Below are 18,686 nucleotides of genomic sequence, written 5' to 3'. Positions count from 1 at the left end.
AGATTTCGAAGCAACTCTATTCAACAAGTATTCTAATTTTGTGCCCATTTTTTTCAGCTAGTTCCCTAATTACTTCTTCTATACTATGATGAATAAGTTCTATAAGTAAAGCATGAGTCTTATGTCCAGAAAACTCCATTTGCAAAACAATACTTTGTAAAGGAAAAAGAAGATTTTTTTTAGAAAGGTATCTTGGAGGGTAAATTATATAAACCAGAATGAAAATATTTATGCCTAAGAAATCGGTACTGGGTTAAAATCCAAATTAAAAGCTCATGTATTTGATAAGGAATACAAAATCGGTACATCTTTCATCGTGCAAAAGAAAGGGTACCCTGTAAACAATGCCAATGCAAAAATGTGAAATGTGCATGTGTGAGCATGAAGTGTGTCTGTGTTTAATTGCTTATGTAAGTTTGTGTTTAAGCACTGAAGAATTCTTTTTGCTCTGAAGTTCTGTTCTACAGCAAACCAAAAAGGAAGACCAAAATATTCTAATTTCTAATGTCATGTGCACTGTCTGCCAGCTGCTATACTCATTATTACGTACAGGCCACAGCATTATATGCTAGACTAGTTTGCTATCTCATTACTAATTCCTTTATGCATCCTTTAGAGCAGCAATTAAAAGGTGGGCCTTCAGCATGCGAGAGCCAACTATTTGAACCATAATCACAACATATTTTGTCCTCTGTGCTGGAGGCTGTGCAGTGATTTGGAAGTTAAGTCCTTGTGCAATCTCTTAAGATTGCCTCAGAGGCAGGGGAGACTAATTTGCAAGTATCTTCCTGCAAATATTTTTGGACATGCGAAAAGAAAGAGTGGGGTAATCTTCACTTTCTTATTCAATTGCTAATTATTTGTTATATTTGTAAACTGGGGAAAAAAGAAAGAAAGAGAGAAAATAATCTGTCTTACCCTTTTTGTAACTAAGTAATTCTTAATGTAGTAAAGTCTAGTAATTGATATGCCTGATTTCTTTTGTCTGGTTGTCCTTTATTAAATATGAGATTTTTGTTATGTGCAAAGCAGTCTATGAGGGTATCTTGTCAAAGTTGTCAGTTTATTCATAGCAAATCTATAGAAATTTTTAGTAAGAAGCTCTTCTAATCACTAACGCCCCCTCCACCTTCCTTATGTTTTTATTCTAGCTAACAAAGTGTGCATGAGATGAAGGAATGGTTGTTTAAAACACAGAGAATTTATGAGTATTCCGAGAAATTTTGTTTAAGGTATTTAAAATCTCCCTAGAAATACCAGGAGAAAAAAGTTACCTCTCTCTATTATTTTATTAGAATGAACATTTTATAAAACTGAGAAAAACCTCTCATCTATGCCATACCCATTTGCATTCATTTTTACAAAATTTATTTACCAAAGTATTTAAGACAAATGCTTTAAAAATCAACTAAACTTTATCTACCACCGCTTGTGTTCCTTAAGCTTTAATTTCTCTTTACAAGTAGTTAATTCATGTCCTGGAGAGTGAGAACTTAAATGAGTCAGAAACTTATATTTATATAGTCTAAAAAGACCAAATGTATAATTATTCATTCATAAAACACCACCAACAACAACTCCACCAAAAAAAAAATCCAATATGAAATGTGAAACATGGACATAGCTGTGCAATTCTTTGGTCATTAGTGAAGAATTTTATAGCTAAATAATGTGTGTTAAGAGAATTCAAATAATTATTCATTAATATTGCATCACAGAAATTCCTTCATGGTAATTTTATGCATATTAGTATTTTATGCACAATCAGAACAGAAGAGACCTTGCTTCAAATTAAATTCTACTTTGTGGAGTGTAAAATGGAAAATTATTCAGTTTTCTTGAACACCAGAATGAGTGCTAGCTTGGTGTTTCAGCAGCAAACAGCAACTCATCACATGGTAAAAGCATATAGCAAAAATTTGAACTAGGCCCCAGATCACTAATTGGCTTGACAGATCAAAGCTACAACAAGAGAGCTCTCAGGAAGATGAAATGATTTCGAGAGTACTATTAGATGGCTGCCAATACCTGAAGATTAATGAAGAAACAAAAATTATATTGTTGACATTTACAGACCCTGCTTGCCATAAACTGTATTAATACACAAACCTCTTCATCCACCTACAAAAACAGTTGTTGTGTGAGAAGCACTCTGCTCTCTTTTTTTTACCCTTATCCATAACATAACCTCTCCTTTTCCCACATCAGCTCATGTTCTTTATGAAAAAAACCAACTCTGTTATTATATACTTTGTACTGCATAACCAATCATTAGCAAGCATTAAAATAAATTCTGACTTCCTTTCAAATCTCTTTACCTCACTGAAAAGGTAGTTTTTTCCCCCTAAAATAAATATTTCTTAAATATTTATGTATATGAGTTTTTTCCCCCTAAAATAAATATTTCTTAAATATTTATGTATATGACTCTTCTTTATAATAGAATGCCAGACTAGCAGCTGTGGATCTTTAGAAAAAACCACCAGCAACAAAGAATTTCAGAATAGAGAACGCACGGTATTGAAAATGGATTTTAAGAGTTCATCAAATATATAATGTTTTTTATCCACAGAGTACATGCAGTGTTGTCTCCTGATATTTATTCAAAACTGTCTTTTACACTGTTTAGAGTAGCAGTGCCCTTGTACTGTCTGATCTTGTATCTCATGTCAGAGTACAGTTGACATGAGGGCACTCTGGTCCCAGGTCTCCGAGGTTTTCACTCAGAGAATGCCTCCAACCAGTAACAATATTGCTGGAGAAGGACAAGACTCTGAAATGAATCTTTACCAGATGTCTATAAAGATCACTGGTAGGTCAGAAACCTGCTCAGACCTTGCCAGTAAATTCCTACTTCAAGCTCTCCAGTTGCCTGCCATTATGCCCACATGATTCAGAATTGCTGAACACAACTAATGACAGCAACAAACTCTCAGTCAGAAATGCTATTGTATAAGTGATTGGCATATGTTGACAAAAAATTGCAAAAGAAAATGAACTATTTCTAAACAATGCATGACAGGAAATTATATTATTTCATAGCAGTATTTTGGTTTTCCAGTTGTTTCCTTGATCTTTATCTGCAAGAAAAAATAGTAAAAAAAGAGCATGTATGATGTCTAAACCGTAAAGTGCTGCTGAAAACGTACTCCTATGGGTCTGATTAACAGCTTGTTCAAGCACTTTTTTCTATTGTAATTAAATGGCATTTGGGGATCGAAACACCTCATAACAGCGTGCTAGCATCAGTAATGCTGTATATTTTTATTCCACTGTTGGATCTCCCTAGCTGAGCCTCTGATCTATTTTAATAGTATTTACAAGGAGGGAAATAAAACCATTAACTTCCCCATATTGTCATGTTGTAATATGTCCGTAAATATCAAATCCAGGAGGCTAAACAAATGTACTGGATATAATTTATGCCCTTGCTTTCCCTTCCTCATCGAAAAGGTAATTGGGATTAACATAACTACGGTGGAAGTATTTTCTAAAAATCTCAGCTTTAATACAATTGCTGATAGTTAATGAGGGAAATATGGTGTCAGATTTTTAATTTTTTTTTTTATTTGTGCACCTGAGAGGGACCAATCTGATTTTTATTTATGCCTCCACCTAAGTCACGTTGAAGGATTCCTGTGCGGGCTGTACCCGAGCTGGGAGCCCTGTCCCCAGGGAGTCTTCGCCTGGCAGCCCATCAGGGCAGAGAAAGCCTCCTTGATCGGACTGCAGGCATCCCCCTCACAACCTGCCGGTGGGGCAGATGCCCCGATGCCCGGGAAATCGGGCTATGGGAGGAGCCTTGGCACACAAACGCAGCTACCTGCGGTACAACGGGAATCCTTTTCTCTGGGTTTCTTGGAGGGACCAGGGGCTCGTCACTGGGTTAGCTCAGCCCCTCTCCCCGGCTCGCCTTCTCCTCTCTGCGGCCCTGCCTGGCTGCCCGCACCCTTCGTGCCCGGCCGTGCGGCCGGTGACGGCCTGTGCTCCGCGGTTTCCCCTCACGGAGCGGGCGCTCTCTGCCCCCAGCCGCAGCTGCCGCCGCGCTCCTCAGGGCCTGCGGCACGACCCGCGGCACCCGGCCCGCGGCAGCCGCCCTGCCCCGACCCCGATAGGCCGCCCACGGCTGCTCCACGAGCATGCCGGTGGCCATGGCAGCCTGTGGCTCGGAACAGCAGGGACACGCAGCCTGCTGCTGCTTGGAAATCGCGCCCAGCCACCACGGGAGCACGCAGACGCGCCGTGTGCTGATGCGGACAGAGCGCCAGGTTCCTGCGGTAGCGCTGCCCCTGCCTTCTGCTTCTCTCTCTCTTTTTCCCTCTGTGATCTCTTGTCTATCGCATTTGGGTAGGAACACTTTCCCTTTATCAATAAACAGTTTTCAGATACGATATTGTTGCATTTGCGCTTCGTTTTCATCTGAGAAATCTGTCAGAAAAATCCTCTCCGACCAGCTCTTTTATAGCAGCACGGGGCAGCACTTCATGAAGAAAAATGTGCAATATTTAAAGTACAATTAATATGATGACAGATACAAGCACAGAACCAAAGGTATTGCTTGATAACCCTTCTGCTGTAAGGGCATTTTGACTGTTACTATTTATGTCACTGTTTAGAGCAGTGGAATAAAGAACAAAATTCTAAAATTCTGTGTTGCACAGAGAATCCTCTTTTCCTTTCCAAACTTTAGCAGAAAGGAACAAAATCCTTAAGTTTTGGTTTTACTATTTTAGTAATAAAAGTTTTCCTTTTCTCTATTTTCTACTTCTCCAGGGAGTTTGCATTTTATCTAGGTTTGGAACAGGAGATTCTGGACCAAAATAGCTATAATGTAGATGGGGACCTAGTTTCACAGGAATTTTGAGCACATAAATTAAAGCCTCTGTACTTAAAAAGCATGAGTATGCACAATTTGATATGAAACACCTAAAATCTCTGTATTTAAGGTAGAAATCCACCAATTCATTTAGTTAAAATAAGAACCAGTATGTATCCCTTTCAAAGATTTCTGGAATGGAGGTGTTTGAATAAACTCCCTCTAGGAATGAAACCAGTGGAAAAGGGACAGTGGGAAATGAGAACTGATGAAAACCTCTGCACCAGGGCACAGTGAGATGTTGTACAGAAATAATAGTCTACATAAGAAAAGAAGCAGCAGGATTAAAGGACTCAAGGTGATCACTGTTACTCCTTCAGCTTCTTCCAAGATCCCTAAGTGCAGCTTCAGCTGAAACTGATAACTCCAAAATGGCCTTTTTTATTTTTTTATCTAGACAGTAAAAGCTTTTGAAGTCTGGGACACATTCTGTGCAATTTGTTTCTGTGAAACATGCTACAGTCTTGTGGGTGAATAGACGCATGAAAGCAGTTCCAGCTAATTGAGATGGTGCCGGTTGACAGGAAATTAGCAAATATTATGCCCATCTACATAAGGGACCGGAAGGAGGATGCAGGGAACTGCAGGCTTGTCAGTCTGACCTCATTCAGTGACAGATAAGATCATGGAACAGATCATCTTTAGTGGCATCAGGCGACATATGCAGGGAAAAAAAGACAATCAGGACCAGCTAGCAGGGTTTTGAGATCAGCAGGTCCTGCTTGATCAACATGATCTCCTTTTGAGACATGGTGACCCACCTTGTGGATAAGGGAAAGGCTGTGGATGTGGTCTGTCAGGAATTTAGTGAAGCTTTTGACACTCTTTGCTACAACATTCTTCTGGAAAAAGACTGGTTGCACATAGTTTGGACTAGTGTAATCTAATGGGTAAAAATTGTCTTGATGTCTGGCCCAAAGAGTAGTAGTGAATACAGTGGGTAGCTGGTCACCAGTAGTGTTCCCCAGAGCTCAGTATCAGAACCAGTTCAGTTTAGTGTCTTAATTTACTGATCATTTGGGCAAGGGGCTTTAGTGACCCCTCAGTCAGTTTGCAGGTGATACCAAGCTGGTTAGAAATACTGATCTGCTGGAGGGTTGTAGAGTTGTGTAGGCTGAAAAGGAATCTGAAGGATTCTGAAATTCTGAAGGATTTCAGGCTGAAGGAATCTGTAGGAATCTGAAAAGGCTACATCAAGGAACCAAGGTCAGTTGTATGAAGTTTAGAATCACAGACTCAGAAAAAGGTTATGGTTGGAAGAGATCTCAAAGATCATGTGGTTCTAAGACTTCTGCAATGGGCAGGGACACTTCCACTGGACCGGCTCGCTCAGAACCCCATCCAGCCTGGTTTTGAACACCTCCAGGGAGAGAGAGTCCACAACCTCTCTAGGCAACCCTGTTTCAGTTTCCTTTCTATCCTCACAGTAAATAATTTTTTCTTATGATCTAAGCTGAAACTACTCTCCTTCAGCTTGAGGCCATTCCTCTTGTCTTGTGACTACAAGCTCTTTTGGAAGGTTCTCTCCACCTTTCTCATAAACCCCCTTTAGGTAGTGGAAAGCTTCTAAAGTTGTCCCCAAAGCCTTTTCTTCTCCAGGCTGAATTCCCCAATTCTCTCAACCTTTCTTCTTAGGAGAGGTGTTCCAGCTTTGTGGTCAAATTAGTATCTCTTTTCTGGACTTGTTCCAACAGGCAATGTTTTCCTTGTGTTGAGGGCCCCAGAGCTGGGCATGATACTCCTAGAAGGGTCTCACAAAAGCAATGCAGAAGGGAAGAATCACCGCTTTCAGTTTGCTTGTCATGGTTCTTGGCTCTTGGCTTTCTGGGATGTGGGTATACACTGTTGGCTCTTGTTGAGCTTCTTGTCAACAAATACCCTCAAGTCCTTCTTCTTGAGGCTGCTCTTTATCCATTTTCTGCCCAGCCTGTACTTGTGCTTGGGATTTCCTTGATGGAGGTGCAGCACTTTGTACTTGGCCTTGCTGAACACAGGCCCATCTCTCAATCCTGTCAAGGTCCTGTCAAGGATGGCAGCCCGGCCCTTGGTGTTCACCTCACCAAACAGCTTTGTGTCATCAGCAAACTTGCTGATGCACTGAATCCCACTGTCCAGTTTGCATGAGAGATGTTAAAAAGTGCTAGTCTCAATACAGACCCCTGAGGAATCACCAACTGGATATCAGTCATTGATTAAAACTCTTCAATTTTTTTATCCCCTAAATGGTCCATCTGTCAAGTCTATGTCTCTCCCATTTAGAAACAAGGTTGAGACATGGAACACTGTAATGATTTGTACTCTTCAGGTAGATGGCTTTTGTTACACTGCTGTCCGCCACTGCTGTATGAAATGGTGGCAATAGAAGGCCAACAAATTTGTCAGTTATGATTTGTCTTGTGAAGACATGTTGCCTCAGTTATCTCCTCGCTTTTCTTGTGTCTTAGCATAGTCTCCCAAAGGAGATCCCCTGATCTTGCCAGGCACTGAGATGAGACAGACTGGCCTCTAGTTTCATGGGTCTTCCTTTTTTCATTTTTAAAAATGGGTATTATATTTCTCCTTTTCCAGTTAGTGAGAATTTCACCACAATGCCAAGACTTCTCAAATATGATGGCACAGTGGCATTGCCACTTCCTCAACCAGTTCCCTCTGGAGTCATAGATGTATTTCCTCAGTTCCCATGAACTTTGTGACTTCAGATTCCTTAAACAGTCTCCCAGCCCAGTCTTCTCGTACAGTGGATGGTTCTTCATTCCCCTAATCCCCTCCTTTCACCTTCCACATATGGGTGGTGTGGCTGGAGCACTTGCTGGTGAAGACTGTGGTAAAAAAGGTGTTGAGTGCCTTGGCCTCTGTCTCCTGGGTAACCAGGTCTCCTTCAGTGATCCTGAAAGGAACTGTGTTCAATACATTCAGCAAGACCAAGTGCTGGGTTCTGCCGCTGGGCCACTACAGTCCCAGGAGATTGGGGGCAGAGTGGCTGGAAACCTGCTGAGTGGAAAAAGACCTGAGCATGTTTATCACCCATGGCTGAATCTGAGCCAATGTATGCCCAGTTGGGAAGGAGGGCCAGCAGCATCCTAGTTTGTACTAGGAATATTGGGGCCAGCAGGACCATGGTGGTGATTGTCACTTTGTGCTTGGCAATGGTGAGGCTGCACCTCAAGTGCTGCATCCCATTTTCTCACTACAAGAAAAACACTGAGCTTCTGGACCACATCCAGAGAAGGGCAATGAAGCTGGTGTACTACGTAAAGGCTCAGAACATTATTGGCTCTAATAAAGTTCTGTGAGGAGTAAGTGAGGAGTGATTTAGCCTGGAGAAAATAATACCCTTATTGCTCTTCACAACTACCTGAAAGGAGGTTGTAGTGAGGAGGAGGTCAGTCTTACCTCATAAGAAATGAGTGATAGAAGAAGAGGAAATGGCCTCAAGTTGTGTCAGGGGAGATTTAGATTAGATAAATATTAGGAAAAATTTCTTAACAAAAAGGATTGTCAAACATTGGCACAGGATGCCTGGGAGACTAGTTGAGTCTCCATCTCTCCAAATACTTAAAATATGTTTAGATGTAACACTTATGGATATGTTTTAATGGTGGTGTTGGCAGTGCTAGATTTATGGTTGAAATAATGATCACAGAAGTCTTTTCAACCCGGAGCTTTGCTATGACTCTGTGGTAGGATTTAGAACATGTGGGGCTGACTGAATATAGGAATAAGCCCTAGTCACAATAACAGCTGATTCTTTTGAATTTGCTGTAGTTTATACCATGCTAAAGCCTTCCTGTTGGTGGGGTTTTTTTCTTTCTCATTTTTTCTCATTGAAAGGAATTTGGAAGAAAAATGTGAGAAGAAAATGTCATTCATTAGAAAAAGTTGTTGGTTTAAAGAAAACATCATGTTCCACTGGCTTTAATGCATTATTTTGTTTTAAATTGGCATAAAATTATTAATTCTACAAGTTTTTCACTTTCTCAATCCCAGAAAAATTACAGAAAACAATTCAATGTCTTAATAATGTATGTACTACATAAAGGCTCAGAACATTATTGGGTCTAATGAAAGAATAACTAAGGAAATATAACTCCTTGTTTTTTGAGGGAACCTAAAGTAGAAAAGCTAATAGACTGTTAGAAAGAGAAATGACCTTTGATTTTAAGAACATGTAATTCTGTTTGTTTTAAAAGAATACAAATGCATCATTTTTCACTTTTTGGGTATTTATCTTGCCCTTTAAAGGCCAGCTGGAGAGTGGAGCTAAAGTTCATGCCTAAAATGAAATCTAAGTATCCAATATGAACCACACTTTCCCCTTGGCATTGATTTTGAAACAGAAAATATTAGAAAGCAACAACAACAACAAAAATCATATGTGCCTATTGTCAGTATAAAGAAACAATAGAGGTCACAATATGCACACACACAGAGACACACAAACACACACACACACACACAGGCCATAGATGTAGACTTGAATCTTCTTACTACCTTCTGATTCCCACAGACATAATTGGAAGACTGAGTATTGGCATGTTCAACACATAAAACACAATATTGAAAAGTTTTCTGGTAGTTCCATCAGCTGTCTAAGTAAATGTAATGGAGGATATAGAAACCCATATTTTTCTCCTCCTCCCTCACTTGCTGTCTCAAGACAGTTCTGCCACAACAAGCTAGTATTCCAAGCAAAAGCAGTTTAAGAAATATCCCACTCCTAATTTCTAAACAAAACAAAAAAAAAAGTCTTCATTATGTATACTCTACCAGGTAATTGTTAATAAAAATATTATTAGGAAAATCTGAGAATATTTTTGAGGAAATCAGAAAATTACTTCCTGGAGCTCAGCACACTCTAGTCATATATTGACTTTCTGCTTTCAAATATAAGATGTTCAGATATTTCTCAACCTACTGCTTGAATTTCTATTTTAAAAACATGCATTGAAGAAGAGAGTTCCTAACTTAGTTTAGGAAAAAAAAATATTCTTGGATGTATTTTATATTTAATCTTCAAAATGTGCTAACTTCTTGTGTTTCATGAAGTATTTTGAAATAGTAGCAGCAATAAGACAATTATATGTACTCCTAAGAATAAATAGTATGCTGACATACTCTAAAATGGAATATATGTACCTGAAAATTAAGAGTAGTTAGTACTGAATAATCAGAGAAGCAATTCCTTTTGGAGATGAAATTGTTTTCTGCAGCACAGTTATGAGACACTATGCTGATATGGATAACCAAATTTAATAAAAATATATGTATGATAAAGATTCTAATTCTGAAAATATTTTTTCAATGAAGTTATAATTTTAAAAATACAATGTTTAGGCAGGAAATATCATTCACAGACATATGAATAAGCAAATGCTATGCAATTTTAAAATTCCATCTAGTTCTACAAACTGTTTAACTGTTTGGACACGTGGAAGAAACTCAAACCCAAAAATTAGTTATACATCACTTAAGACTATTCCAATTTCAATGCTTATTTAATTTGGCATATGTACCAAATTATAATTATCAGTTGTAATGCAATGTTGAGATATAATTTCTGCTGCGGTGCAGCATTTATTAAGCACTTGGACAAGGAACCTTTGCTACTCTAAGAAACGAGCTGCTCACACTGTAGCAATCACGACACCTGCATCTGCCTCACCCATCCTAATGCGGCCATAGCAGCACCAGGGAGCACGGGAGGTGTGCAGAAGCCAGCTCTCATCTAGAAACAGTGTGCCTCTGCTAGCAAGGCACAGCCTGTAAGCTAACAAGCCCTGGCACTTTTCAGAGCTCAGTGGCTCAGGGGCAATGCTGCCTGAACATGCTATTCTGCTTCCATAGCCAAGCAAGTTCACCAGTGTGTCTCTGCACCGTGCCCCGTGATGGATGCTTCTGCCAGTGCAGGTATCTCTGATGCTGTGACCTACTGGGCACGGTAAACATGCCGCCATTTTCGGGGGGGCTTTCACTGTGAATAATTGTGCATTTATTTGAAGATGAGTAACTTACCTCTTTCAAGAAAGAAGTGTGTTTCATAATCATAACATGGCATCCAAAGCTATTTATTCATTCATATCAACACTGGCATGCATTTAAGGTTCAGCATCTGTAACTAAGTTTAAAGGACTGTTTTTACCACCATCTTATATCCTTTTTCCTAAAAGTATGTGTTGTATGTGAGGTGTAATACCTGTCATGAAATTGAGACATTGAACATGAAGTAATCCTTCAAGTTCTTTCCTGAAACCCTTGCACTAATGTTAGGTTTGCTGTGAATCTAGAAGGTCTGAATTCCCTATTAGAAATTGTTACTGGTAAATGCTGTAAAAAAAAAAAAAGCAGGATATGGGGAAAAATCTTAAAGAATTGGATTCCTTCTTCTTTTATGGAAGATATTTTACAGAAAATCTACTAGAGATCCAGATTGAATTAAACAAAAGCAAGCAAGCTTGGTCCACTGAGTTTAGTACTTATGTATGTAATTGTAATTAGGCACACACGTTGCTCTCAGACACATTTAATCAGTCTTTTAATGATCGATGCAAACAGTACAGTATTTCTTTAACTTCAGGGAAGTCTTCTGACATATTAACATCAATAATTAGAGGAGGTCAGAGCACAGGAAGTATTCCATATGACAAGTAGACATGCATAATTTATGGTGTAATACTACTGTAGATGTAGTCCTCCAAATTCCGTGTGGATGATAACCATACTAAGCTTGTATGGCTCTCCTGTTGCTAATATTAAGGTTGTGATTGTTTAGGAACTGAGGGCCATGCTTTTATTAAAAAATGAGTGACTGCCTTTCTTCTAATCATAGATGTGAATTGTTTATTTTTCGTGGACATTCTCTTTCCTGTAAATAGAAAGTTTTTAGCTAAAATTTAAAATCATAATGAGAGTCAGAGATTGGAATTGGGAATGATACTGTCTTGCTAGTTTTGAGGCTAAAACAAGTCACATATAATGGACCTAATACCTGACCACTTTCCTTCAGAGAACAATACATAAAATCTGCATTTTAAAATTAGTCACAGAAACCAAGTAAAAAGAAATTCTATGTGCATAAGAAGAAAAAAGTTAGTCTTACTGCCATTAATGGAAGAAATACATATTTTCAGTGATATGGACATGTCCATCTCTTTCTGTATATGTTCTGAAATAGTGTAATTAAAAAGAAGGTATCAGGAAAAAGGGAAGAAAGGGAAGGCATAGGTAATGACAGAAGAAGCTGCTAGTAAATGTGCATTAAATCTGGTCAACATTTTTTTCCCCTGCGGCTCATAATTCAGTTTCAGGCAGCATTCCCAACAGTAATGATAAACAGGATGTGGTCCTGAGGTGGCACCAGGAGAGCAAACATGATGTCATGAAATCACTGCTGCTTTGATCGCTCCTCATTGATTCACTAAAAGACTAATACCCCCGAGCCTCAAAGCCAAGCTGTGCAGCACAAGGGATGCAGAGGTTCGTGTATTTCCGACCTCTCCTCACAAGAAGTTAAAACAAAGGGCATGAGATCAACACAGCATAGCGCATAAGATTCTAGCTAATTGATTCTGAAATAATGCTAGATGTGAGACAACCAGCTGTCCTCCCTTTTGGCCCCTCTGAAGCCAAACAAACCCAATTCCTGAGGTTTCACACCAGCAAGTTTTATTGAAATCTATCTTGAAACTGTCTTGGTTCCTTCTCTTCAGTATTTACACTTCTGACCATTAGAAAGAAAAAAACAGACACTAAAAAAAAAAACCCACTAATTTTTGGTTTTTGTTCGAATTTGATCGTTAATCTCTGCTTCATTTTATATCAAGCTTATATCTTGCCAATTGTATTTTTCTGAGTGGTGTTGATCCCCTAAATGCATTTATAAGTAGTACATTTATTCAGTATGTATGTAAAGGATTTATTGACGTCTCAGCCTTTATTTTAATTAGTTTAATAAGCTATTACCTTTTAGTCTTATTGAAGAGAGAGACTTTCTACATTTTCCTGTATATGTTAAAGATTCTTTGACACTTTCATCTACTTCCTTTTTTTAGTCCACATATTTATGTCATAATGGACAAAAAAATCTTGGCAGAAAATTGCACTTTGAAGGAATTACTGGTTTATCTGAGTTACATAATTTAGAGGATAACTAATCTTAGTCCAGAGAAAGGAACATGTTTCATCTGTCTTGCACTAAAATATTCCAAAACATGTTTAGAGATAGAATGTATGGATAGAGATTAATGAAGTGAAATGGAACATTGGTTTTCCCAGAAGTTGATTCTAGTAGGGAAATTTTTTTCAGTAAAAATTAACTGGTGCTCCATAGGAGCACTTTACACAATTTTTCACACATTCAGAGTGAAAAATCAGAATGTAACGCTTAGATTTGAATCTTTAGAAGGTTTTTATTGTTTAAGTACTTCCTATCTCCTTTTGAAAACATTTAACCTGATCCATATCAGCAACATTAACCTTTTCATGTTTATGGGATTTCAGAATACACTCTACATAAATCATACATAAATCCTTGCCTTTTTCTTCAATTAATTAGATGCCAATTTTTTTTTTTTTTTTTGTCCAGAAAAAATATAAGACCCTAAAAAGGGTGAATAGGTCTTCTTCTGTTGTTGCTTGGTTTCATATTATAGGGCTGGCAATTCTTCTCTCATACATCAAGCAGACAATGTTAAATTGTTATGAAGAAATATTTAGTGATGAACTGCTCTTGAATGTACTGCTCTTGTATTGTGCTTCAGTGAACATTTTATCTCCTACAAAACTGGGACAAAGTGGTTACAGGAAGAAAAAAAGAATGGAAATCTGCATGAATAAATAGTGAAATCAGCACTAAATATATTATTAAGCAGTCTAATAATTATTAGTTTGGTAGCTGAGAAAAAGTCAGATGAACTAATGTATGTGATTATAGCAGGATAAAAAAATAATCCAATAGCAGCATCCAACTAGGGGAAACAATAAACTAAAACTTTAGGCATGTTATTAAGATGCACAGTGCCCACAGCAAGAGAACAGGACTTGCAACACTAATTGCTGGTGTCTAGACCATAATTTGGTTTTTAGTCCTTACAAGTTTAATCCATCCAAAAAAAGAAAATTGTAAATTAATTACAGGTTTAATAAAACTGGTATGGAATCAGTCCCAAACATGTTTAGATTCACAGCTTCAGCTAATTTTGCCTCATGTAAACAAAAAGGGAACATGTCAGTTTATTTCAAACCACTGGAAACAGTGTACTTTGTTTTCTCATTACACCATCAGTGCTGAAGCAGTCCTTAAATGGAGCATGAATTCAATTCACCCTCATTTAAAGTATCTCCAGGTCTACTTTAGTGCTTTTATCCAGTTAATAAATGATAGAACTCAAATCCCGATATTCACTACAATAAAAGTTACACATTCCTACTTGAAGGAAAAGTAGGGAAATTCTCATCCCACTGTGAATTCAGTGCGACTTCTATGCAAGGAGGAAGGATTCACACTGAATTTAAATGTGGGCCAGGAGCACAGTCTCTCCCTTGGCTGTGTGGTCATATATTCAGAACGTGGTAATGAGAGTTAAAATGGCTAAAGACACAAGTTCCTGGTGCCTTTGTGCAGACTTAGAGATGAAAAGGGGTTAGGCAAATGATTGCAGGCTACACTACAGGGAATATGGCTTAACAGGCTAATCAGTAACACAGGAAAGCACAAAAATTGCAGTTTGTTTTTGTTCTTGTGTACTTATTCGTATTTCAATTGACTTTGTGGTCTTTTCCAACGAATGTTGAGCATGATAAATCGCAAGCCATTCCTTTTTAATGTATCAGTCTGAAGTACTTGCCTCCTCAGTTTCTAATAGATAAAACAGCCTCCTGTGAATTTCAAGAAAAGAGACAACATCCATTCTGTAGGATGGTGGTACATTTCAGAGAGTCTTTTTAAATAGTGGATTTCCATTAACAATCTAGCTGATGACACTGGGAATTAACTATTGTGGCCTTTCATGTTTTCAAAATTTTGCTGTATTATTTTTAGGCAATAATGATAATTTGGTTCCTCTTATTTTAGCAATCGGTGAAAAGTTTTTATAATTTCATTCCAGGATTGTCAAGTTAGTTCAAATTACACACAACAACAGTGTAAGAATTCTTTTTAAAGATTAAATATAATTCCATTATTCCATAATAACATTTCTGTTTAAAATAAGTTGGAATTCCATAATTCCAACTTATTTTATACAAAAATGTTTTTACTGTTTTTATATGTAAAGGTAATCCACTTGAAAACTCTTGTAAATATTTTTATCTGAACTGGAAATATATCCTTTCTTGGCATTCCCAACTTAGTTTTTTCTTTTTTTTTTAGTAACACCTATAATAAGTTGTGCCCTCTGATGCAATAGAATTAGAATAAAAAAAATGTCTGTCTGGGAAAAAGTCATTACTCATCATTCCACAATTTTTAGGTCATCATCGAATGTTATTCTTATATGCAAAAAAAATCCCCTATAAAGCTCCTGCTACTTCATTAACACATGGTAGTTATAAAATTACAGAGGCTACTTGAAGAGTTTTTTCTCTTTGGTAGCTGTTAGACAGCCCAGTCCTGTAATCTTGGGAGCCTGATAATTTCTCTAGTAAATATTACCAGTTTTATCTATGATCTTCTTCACTGTAGATTTGAACGTGAAAGTAGTAAGTAAATTATATAAAATGATATGTCTGATTCTGCCTTCTTAAATATTTGGTGACAGGTTTATGTCTCAGTGAGTTGCAACAACCACTTACCTTTTCTCAAAAATATTAACTTTTTTTCAAGCCAAAAAGATCCCTTATGACTCATTGAGCTTGAAAAATCATGCCCATTTCCTTTAACACTGTCCTGAGGTGTAATAGCTTTTAAGCTGAAAATATTCTAAATAGAGCTCCTGAATATATCTTTTCCAATAATAGTTTCACTTAATGTCTTTCCATTAATTTATAAAATAAAAAAACTATTTAATCTGCGTGAAAAAAGATAAACCTTGCATTGTTATTTATTTTATTAATATTTGTTAAGGATGTACTACAGTATTGAACAATATAGTTTTCTTCTGAATATTGTTGATATAACATGGCAAAAAATAATGATTTAATTTAATAGGAATATTGGATGATGTTTTCAATTCCAATTTTCAGTGTTTTACTTTATATAGAGGACAGCATTTTATTATACATGGGGAAGAGTTTCATATGATGAGAGTTTCATCAGTCATTTTATGGGTAAATAGTGTTGGTAAAGGTAAGTCTGTACTAGAAGTCTACAGGGCTCAGAAATCTGATTAATTCTACACAATCATAACTCAAGAAGTAACCAGAAGAGATTAGTCTTGATCAGTAACCTACTAAATATTTTTCATAATTTCTAATGTCTTCTCAAGATAGATAACTAAGAAAGCTGGAAGAATCACATTTACTATGACAACCTAGTAACATATGTTTTAAACACTGAAACTTCTGAATCATTAATTTATGGTACTTTTTTATTATTCATTCATTTTATCTTTATATATATATATATATATAGTTGTATGTGTATTAATGGATACTATTTTGTTCTGGAATAATTAGAACTTTTGTAAGTAGAAATAATTCAATGCATAGAACTAATTTGCATAGTAAAAAATATCTCTCTTAAACAACTATCTTTTTTTGCTAATTCATGCACAGGCCAGACTTCCTATAATGTTTCTATGATTTATAGTTTTTATTGACGAAACTTCAATGAAGTCTAAATTTAGATTTCAACTAGATAGGACAGAATTCCTCTCATCATACAATTTGCATAGCAATTTTGCTTGGATTCAGGAAAGACAAAAATTTCCTAGAAACCTGTCAGTTTTTATGAGATACATGACTCAATGTTTTAAGTGACTTCATGGCTGCAACAGAAGTATGAAAGGTTTCATACGTAGCAGAAAAATAAAAATGCATTACCTTAAAAATTCCCTGACATTTCACTAATGCTTTGTGAAGAAATTTAAAAGGTGCTTTAGAAAGACTGAACACTTTTTTGTCATGAAGGATCCCAAAACAAATTACTCCATAAGCATTATTTATGGGTCTTTTTGAAATAAATAATTAGCTAACGAGATTTCAACTGACAAATATAGTTGGTTATAGGTTATTTTACATACTTTTCATAAGATTTCTGCCTCAGAAATACCACTATGTTTGTAGCACATATTGTTTGCCCTCCCTTCTACAGAGTTCAGATTTCGAGTATGCCCTCCCTTCCAGATTTTTGTTATAACATTGTTACACAATATTGTTGTATAATCAAAGATTGCTGCACTTTACACATCTCATTGTCCTTTGATCTTCAAAATCAGATTCTTCCTATATAATATGCACTTTACTGTAATAAATAAATTGCCTACTCTCCATGTAGAAATTACTTCTGGAATTAACAGAGGGCCTTGCAGAATAAATAGCAAGTTGTCATGACACTGAATTTCAGTTTACAGCACTGACATAAGTGTCGTTAAATTTTTTTCAATAATTTTGTTTAATTGGACTTAAAAATAAAATGTAAAAAAAATATTTGTAAATATGTTTCCTTTCAATATTAAGCTACAAACCATCTTTCTCTGTGGATCTTGCTCTTGTAAAAACATGTTGTCCTACATTGCCCTGCAGACTATTTAATAATGAAGCTTCGGTTACAGTCTATAAATGTTTCTAAGCAACCACAACCCACTTTAAATATGCTAGTCAATTAGCTCTAGACACTCTGTTTCAGTCTTTGTCTCTGTTATTTCTTTCTGGCTTGAAACATAAAAGACAGAGAGATAGAGGGAATATTTTAAAATAATACCTTGTACTGATCAAGGGTGACGCTGTTAAGTTGCACCTCTGCAGATAAACACAGACCTTGGGCAGCGCCTGTCCAGGACTATAGTGATATGTGTGCCCATCAATCCCTTATCAACATATAAGCCAGAAAGAACAGAAATTTATCTGGCTAATGCCAATAGGGAAAATAAAAATAAAAAAGAATGATAGGTGTTGATGACTGCCGGAAGAATAGCTTCTCCCACGTTACCCACTGTTTTCATTCTATGATTTTTAATATTTACTTCTTTCCACATTAAAAAAAAAAAACCAAGAAAAAGAAACCCCCCAAAAAAGATGAAAAACATATGAGTCTCCCGCTTAAAAAAAAACCCAATTCTTAGACATTTTCCTAAGAGAAGACTTTAAATAATTATTTTTCTACTCAAACATAGTACCAGTTGAATTTTGAACACAGAGGTATTTCTTAGTTAAACTGCCTAATCCCGTTAATCTATTATCTTTAATGTTTTTATCTTTTCATAATCATAAATTCCAGTTTTTTCCTAGAAGCACAACAACCTTTCTTACTTGGTATGTTCAGTTTTCCTTATTATCCTTTATTCTTTTCACTCCGCATTATTGTCTGTAGACATCTTAGTGAGGAATATCTGACAAGAAAATTCTGGCTTAATTTCACTAAGTCTCTTATGGTTTAGAATCTCTCTCTCCAGTGAGGCTGGTACAGAACATAGTTTATATTTGCTGGGATTATGTGATATGATTTACCTAAGCAAAGATGAATTCTGCTGGAACTTCATACCTAACAAGTTTTTTCTGGATTTCTGGTATTGTCACTGTCATTTAACACAAGACTGAGAGTGAAATAAACCATAAAGAATCCATAAAAACAGGGAGGCTAGAGAGAGGCTAAGGTGTGTGTCTGATAACTTATTTAACTCCCTACCTATATTTTTGTGTTGCTTTCCAGTTGGTA

Source organism: Ammospiza caudacuta, chromosome Z (genome assembly GCF_027887145.1).
Source record: "Ammospiza caudacuta isolate bAmmCau1 chromosome Z, bAmmCau1.pri, whole genome shotgun sequence".
In the NCBI taxonomy this organism is placed as follows: Eukaryota; Metazoa; Chordata; class Aves; order Passeriformes; family Passerellidae; genus Ammospiza; species Ammospiza caudacuta.
Note: the sequence above shows the minus strand (reverse complement) of the source record.